Source organism: Metopolophium dirhodum, chromosome 1 (assembly GCF_019925205.1).
Source record: "Metopolophium dirhodum isolate CAU chromosome 1, ASM1992520v1, whole genome shotgun sequence".
Classification (NCBI taxonomy): Eukaryota; Metazoa; Arthropoda; class Insecta; order Hemiptera; family Aphididae; genus Metopolophium; species Metopolophium dirhodum.
In genome coordinates, this window is record NC_083560.1 from 129,312,895 (window position 1) to 129,320,628 (window position 7,734).

Sequence of the window (7,734 nt, forward strand, 5' to 3'; positions counted from 1 at the left end):
AAAAACACATCTCGAAATGATTAAATTCCGACAATGTCCTTCGAGATTTAACCGTAAATCTAATCTGACTAGGCACGAAAAAAATCACAACGCCGAGCGTATCCCGTGTATTAGGTGTGGCATTACGTTCAGTTACAAAACCAGCCTCAATAAACATTTGAAAATTGCTCATGATATGTATTTTTGTGTTCACTTTAAATATTTATTATATTTTAATTCTTTACCAGGTATAGTACAAATCGTGCCACACGTTTTTGTACCGGACTTACAGCCTGGTACCTCATATGTTCGTAAAGATTGTGTATCAACTGCACGAGATAAACAAAATGTTCGCTTATCGCCCATGCGAGATAACACAATGAACGAATTTACGAGTAACGTGAATGAATGCTGGGAGGTTCTAGACACCGTCGATCTTCTTGGACAAAATTATCGCTTATCACCAGAACGAGATAACACGATGGATGAATTTTGGAGTAACGTGGATGATGATGAATGCTTGTAAGTTCTAGACACCATTGAGAATCTTGGACTTTATGATTATCAAGGTTAGCAATTTTTTTTTATAAACGCGCTATAAGCTAATTAGTTTTTTTTTAAATAAAGTTTCATACACTATGCTCGATAATATCAAACGTGTTTCCAGTGCCAATACAACGTTGGCTGTTAGTGCAAAAAAATTACGCTTAAATCTCATAAAGTCTTCAGGATTTACACAAATCCCTACATCATCAATTACCTGGTATTACGTAAAAAATACCAACAATATGTTACAAGTCGGTTGTCCGTAGCCTCGTACTCGTAGAGTTTGAATATAGATTTATTAAATAAATGAACAAACACACGTCTTTTTAGTTATGAAGTTTATTGAGTTGAACATATACAGACAATAGCACTGTCCAATCTCCACTAATTGTCTTTCCATCTTTTGGTTCCTTATATCTAAACTTATCTAGGACAATCCCTACTATATAAAAAGTGCTTACACGCAGTTTCAGGATTGTACCTGTTAACACTAATTTACAATCATAATTTAATTTCATAATTCTATTTGTTTTCTAAATACTACATTTCTTATTTGTTTACTAATTACTACATCCTTGCTTATTTCCTATGTTTAATAATACCAATTCATAACACTCCCCTTGTTAAACGAAAGCTCATGCACTCATGAGTCTCTTTACTTATTAAATTTTTTCTTTTTCTTATAAACTAATATTCTATAAATTTTTAAATAATTATATAATTTACATTTTAAATTTACTTAATTTCTACGCTCTGTATGTCATCTACTGTTTTTGTAGTGACCAATGCTTTAATGTAGCTCATTGAAAATTTATTTTATTTGTACAATTTAAAATTTATTCTACTTATTACAGCTATTAACACTAATATTCTTATTCCTATTCCTAATGCTACGTACGTTACTTTAGATACGCTTACATATTCTATATTATCATCTATTTGCGATTGTAATAATAAATCTAGTTGTTTGGAGTTCGTTGCTAATGACTGAAAATCGGGATAATAAGAATTATTTAAATTTGGAAAATTGTCCTGTATCATACTTGTTTGAAATGGTTTTATATTAGCCGTTATGTTTACTCTGGGAATGTAATCATATGAAGTTTTTGTTACTATTGACCTGGTGGGGGTTAGTTCGTACTCTTTTGTTATTGCTCGGCATGGATACGTGAGAGAGATTGTACCTGTGTTTTTCAAGGTTTGCCACACTGGCTCCCCATTTGCACAATCAATGTTGATTGTCATTGGTTTTTGTGTTGTGTACAACCAAACATTCTCGTTATCTAATTTGTGTACTACTAATTTTTGAATACGTGTAATCTTTATTTCACATGCTTTTGGAATCGTATCTTTATCCTGACTACTAAACAATTTTGATTCACAGTTACCTGTTTCTTGAATGTAGCGCGTCTGAGTGTTCGAACAAATATAATACTCTTCCATATGTATGCATTTGTTCAACTCCATGTCACCTATGTATATTGAGTATACGTTGTCCTCGGATATGGCTAAGTATTTGTTTGTTGGCAGAATTAACGCGTATACTGAATCTCTCTGTTTTATAGGTAATGGGATTGCTTTATATAGACGATATTCTCTGTTACGGACGATTGGAATGGATATTATGAACACTAATGTATCTGCTACTCGTATCACTTGTAAGCCACTCATTTTGATTAACTTATGTACATTCTGTATCGTGACTTGCTCGGAAAAGTTCTCTCATGAATCTAATTGTATTCTTACTTGTTGCAACTCCGCTAAAAAGTTTGTTGCAGAAATTATACTCGAATGCATAATATGACCCACTTGTGCTTTATTTATTATTGCTACCAGATTGTGAGTTTGAAATAAATGTTGTGTTAATAGAACATTTAACTCCTCAGTTTGTTCATTCATTATTTGTCTAACTTCCATTTCATTTATCTTTTTTTCGGCCCTGTTTGCTTTATTCTGCAATTTATTTATATTACTTATTATTGCTGTTTCGCTTTGTTGTATTTTCATTATTTCCTTGTCCACATCATGTACTATTGACTGTACTATCCGCGTTTGTTGTTGCATATCGTGAATGACCTTAATTTGTTTATCGGTTATTTCATTTATTTTCTTATCAAAAAAATCATAGTCTTTATCTGAACACATTCCAAATAGCGTTTTAGATAATCTACCAATTCCATTTATCAATCCTCTTCTATATCGTTCACTCCAACTAAATGCATAATTTATCTGTTGTCGCATTTTCTCTATATCTTGAATGTATGCCGTCGTTGTTGTATTAAATTGCTCGCACAAATACGACCAAATTACAATATGCTCTATTGGTACTATTTCTGTGTTTTTTGCTATTTTTATACAATGTTTTACTGTTTCCCTTTGAAATCTCTTTTATCTGTTCAAAATTATCATCATATGTGGTAAAATTTACATACACTGACAATTTCCATCTTGAATTTGTTGTTTTTACTTTTGACAAATGATTAAAAAAAAATCCCTGATGGTGATTCAATTTCCTGTATTTGATAATTTCCTGTTAAATTTGTTGCCATAATAGATTGTATGATTAGTATCCTTGGTTCGGGTGCCTTCTTTAATGATGTAGGTATTTGTTGAAATATACAATTAATATTAGTATTCAAACCATGTAAACACACGTGCGTGTACAATGTCGTTTTCTAATAGATACTTATGCAGCTACGATATTGCTGTGTAACACCTTTAGTATCGATTTCTATATTATATACGGATACGGGATGGCCTCGATTGTTCATATAAATAGGGCCTTTGATGTATGTAATAATCACTTGCATAGACGCTGTCATACCGAGTGTACGTGGTGTGTGTGTATAGTCACAGTTTAATTGTCCAGTTGTACGTTATTATATATTATACTTATACATAATCATATTGTCGTGTTATTACTTATTATATTAATGCTAACATCATTAGTCCGTCAAGCTCCACTTTCAACAGGTTATGGGCCCAGGACAATAGCCCAGGACATTAGCCCAGTCAATAACCAAGACATACAGTCTAGTGGATTCGTGATCGAAGTATTTTTATATTTGTATGAACGCAGAAAACTACAACCAGTCGGAGATATCCTGGATTTCGGAAAACGGCGGAACAGTGTACATAGGTAAAGTTTTGTTATAAATTGTTATACAGGAAAGTATACGGGAAACCATCGGTCATGGAAGACACGGTGAAGATAACAAAATTATGTGCGGAAAACTGGTCGTTATGGAAGTTCCAGATGAAGGTCATTTTAAATGCCTTGGAAGTAGGTGAGATAGTTTCAGGTGAATGGACGAAACCAAGTCTACCTATAAAGAAGTCGGCAGGAGAAACCGACGAGAATGCCAAAGCACGTTGGCAAAGGCAGACAAACGCTTGGCAAAAAGCAGACGGTAAATGTCAGAAAATAATAGTTACCTCAGTGGACGATGGTCCATTACAATATTTGATTAACTGTGAGACTGCATTGCAAATGTGGGAGAATCTGCTGAGTATTTACGAGCAGAAGTCTGAGGCAAGTATACATTTGCTTCAACAACAATTTTTTAGTTATTCAAAGGAGTCGACAGATGACATGTCGACGCATATTTCTAAATTGGTCAATTTAGGAAGGAAACTGAGAGTAGCGGGTGAACCAGTTACGGATAACATGGTTATGACAAAAATACTAATGACATTACCAAAAGAATATAATCATTTTTACAGTGCTTGGGATTCAGTCCCAACGGGAAGTAAAAATATAAATAATTTAACTAGTCGGTTGTTGATTGAAGAATCACGGGTTATCCAGATCAAAGGTGAAGTTGGTGAACAAGAGAAATCGAGTGCATTTCCAGCCAAATTTCAAAACAGATCCGATGGAAAAAACGGCAGTTATGGTAAAGGTAAAAAGCAATTTACTAATAAAAGTAATGTTAAATGTTATTACTGTGGTAAAATTGGTCATTATAAAAGAAACTGTAAGAATTTTCTAAGTAGTATGAAAGGTGGGAAAACCGGTACTACAGGTACAAATTTAAATGTATTTGTAAGCGAGTCAAGGATAAATGAAACTACAACAGATACGTGGGTTTTAGACTCAGGCGCGTCGGATCATATGAACGCGAACCTAGAATGGTTTACAAGTTATGAACCATTGAAATATACACAACAGGTAACAATAGGTGACGGAACAAATCTGTACGCAACAGGAAAAGGTAATATTAATATATTATCATACGTGAACGGTAATTGGAATAAAAATTACTTGGCAAATGTATTGCACGTGCCGGGATTAAAATTTAATTTATTCTCGTGCGGGTCAGCGTTGGACAAAGGTTTAGAACTAACGTCAGACAATAAAACGTGTGTGTTCAAAAGAAACGGGATTCCTGTATGCATAGGCACAAGATGCGGTAGGTTGTTTGAATTACAGATCAAAGTCGAAACACCGTCGAAAGCTGAATGTTATGCGAACATTGCAGTAGAAAAACGATTAGAAGTATGGCATAAGCGTTTAGCTTACCAGAATATTCAATACGTGAGGAATTGTTTAGCAAAACATAATATTGATTATTCAACCAAGGACGATCAATTTGTATGCAGCGACTGCATAATCGGGAAACAACACCGTCAATCGTTCAGTAAAAGTGAGACCGAATATTTTAACGTCGGCGATTTAATACATGCAGATTTATGTGGACCGATGCAGAGGGACTCTATCGGTATGTCAAAATATTTTTTATTATTTAGAGATGACTACTCACGTTACAGAACGGTATATTTTATTAAAAATAAATATGAAGTAAAAAATATTATGGAAACATTTATAAAAAGTGTTAAAACAGAAACAGGATCTAAGGTCAAAATATTAAGGACAGATAATGGGTTAGAATTTGTAAACAAGGATATTACAGGTATTCTACAGAAATATGGCATACGACACCAAACTACGGTAGCATATACACCGGAACAGAACGGGAAAGTCGAGCGTGATAACAGAACAATCGTAGAAGCTGCCAGGACAATGATATGTGCGAAAAATCTTGACGTATCATTATGAGCAGAAGCTGTGAACACAGCAGTTTATACACTTAATCTAAGCAGAACGAGCTCGCAGAATGGTAAGCCACCTTGCGAGTTATATTATAAAGTCGTGCCAGATATTAAACATTTACGAGTTTTTGGTACTGCGGTATATACACAAATACCAAAGCAAAAACGTCAGAAATGGGATCCAAAAAGTGAAAAAGGAATATTTGTTGGCTATTCGAACAGCACGAAAGGTTATCGTGTATGGTATTCGAAAACAAATAAAATATCCGTGTGCAGAGACATTATATTCGAAGATGAATGTAATAATTATGAAAATATAATTGCTGACAATAGAGTTTACAGACACTCAAATTAATTCAACGGGCGTGCGTGAGAAGGACGAAAACATAGTCGATGACAGAAATGTTATGGTTCTACGTGACAGGAATACACTTAAGAAGCCGGACAGGTATAATGTTCAGACTTTTATTGCTAACTGTGTCAGTCCATTGAATTATGATGAGGCAATTACTGGGTCAAACAAAAATGAATGGAATAATGCTATGAACGACGAAATTAATTCATTACACGAAAATCAGACTTGGACTCAAGTCGATTTGCCACAGGATAAAGTTGCATTACGAAATGCATGGGTGTTCAAAACAAAATATAAAACTGACGGTAGTATAGATAAATTTAAGGCCAGATTGGTCATTAAGGGTTGTTCACAGAAATATGGTATAGATTACCATGAAACATTTTCGCCAGTGGTCAGATACGAATCAATTAGGGCGATATTCGCAGTAGCAGCTGTGGAAAAATTAATACTACGACAATTCGACATCAAGACAGCATTTCTGTACGGAGAACTACAGGAAGAAATATACATGGTACAACCACCAGGATACGAAGATGGATCGAATAAAGTATGTAAGCTTCAGCGTAGTTTATATGGCTTAAAACAAAGTCCAAGATGTTGGAATATACGCTTTAAGAATTTTTTGAATGCATTTGGTTTACAATGTACCGAAGCGGATGCATGTGTATTCAAAGCTGATAACAGCCAAATTATTCTTGCAATATTTGTTGACGATGGTTTAATCGCGGCAGATAATGAAGATATTATAGAGAAACTTTTAACAAACTTGGGGAAAGAGTTTGAGGTTAAAAAGGGAAACTTAGAATATTTTCTAGGTATGCAGGTAAACTTAATGAAAAATGGTTCATTATTTGTACATCAGACAAATTATGCATGTAGCATAATTAATAAATTTAATATGATGGACGCCAAGGAACTTTCAATTCCGATAGACAAATCACATACTATTGAACAAAAGGAAGAATCGGAGATATTAAGTGAAGAAATACCTTATAGGCAGGCAGTAGGTAGCTTATTGTTTTTATCACAGGTAACGAGACCAGATATAGCATATTCAGTAAACTTTGCTAGTCGTTATTTAGCAAAACCAACTATAACTCATTGGAACTTGGTAAAACGGATTATACGAAATGTCAAACGAACATTTAATTATGGCTTGTATTTTAATCACAACACACAACTGTCATTAGAAATATTTAGCGATGCGGATTACGCAGGTGACGTTCAGACACGACGTTCAACGTCAGGATTTCTATTCAGATACGGGTCAAGCATAATTTCATGGACATCGCAGAGACAACAATGTGTGTCATTGTCATCGACAGAGGCTGAGTATATTTCGGCCAGTGAAGCTGTAAAAGGGATCATGTGGATTACGCGGTTGTTAATAAGCTTACCAAAAACAGGTGATAAACAACCGGCATTATTCATTGATAATCAGAGTGCTATTCGTTTAGTTAAAAATCCGAAGTTTCATAAGAGGACAAAACACATAGACGTACGATATCATTTCATACGGGAAAATACGAAGAAGGACAATTTCAACTACAGTACATTGGAACAGAGGACCAGATTGCGGACATTCTAACCAAGCCTTTGGTTAAGGAACGATTCGAGAAATTGCGGTCAGCTGTAGGAGTGACTACAATTAAAGAAATTATTAATTGAGGGAGGGTGTTGAAATATACAATTAATATTAGTATTCAAACCATGTAAACACACGTGCGTGTACAATGTCGTTTTCTAATAGATACTTATGCAGTTACGATATAGCTGTGTAACACCTTTAGTATCGATTT

General features: G+C 34.4%; 1 pseudogene; it reads right to left on the reverse strand.

The window, feature by feature from the left end:
• Positions 1-1,260: 1,260 nt before the first annotated feature.
• LOC132934424 (uncharacterized) lies at positions 1,261-7,445 on the reverse strand (annotated as a pseudogene).
• Positions 7,446-7,734: the final 289 nt, after the last annotated feature.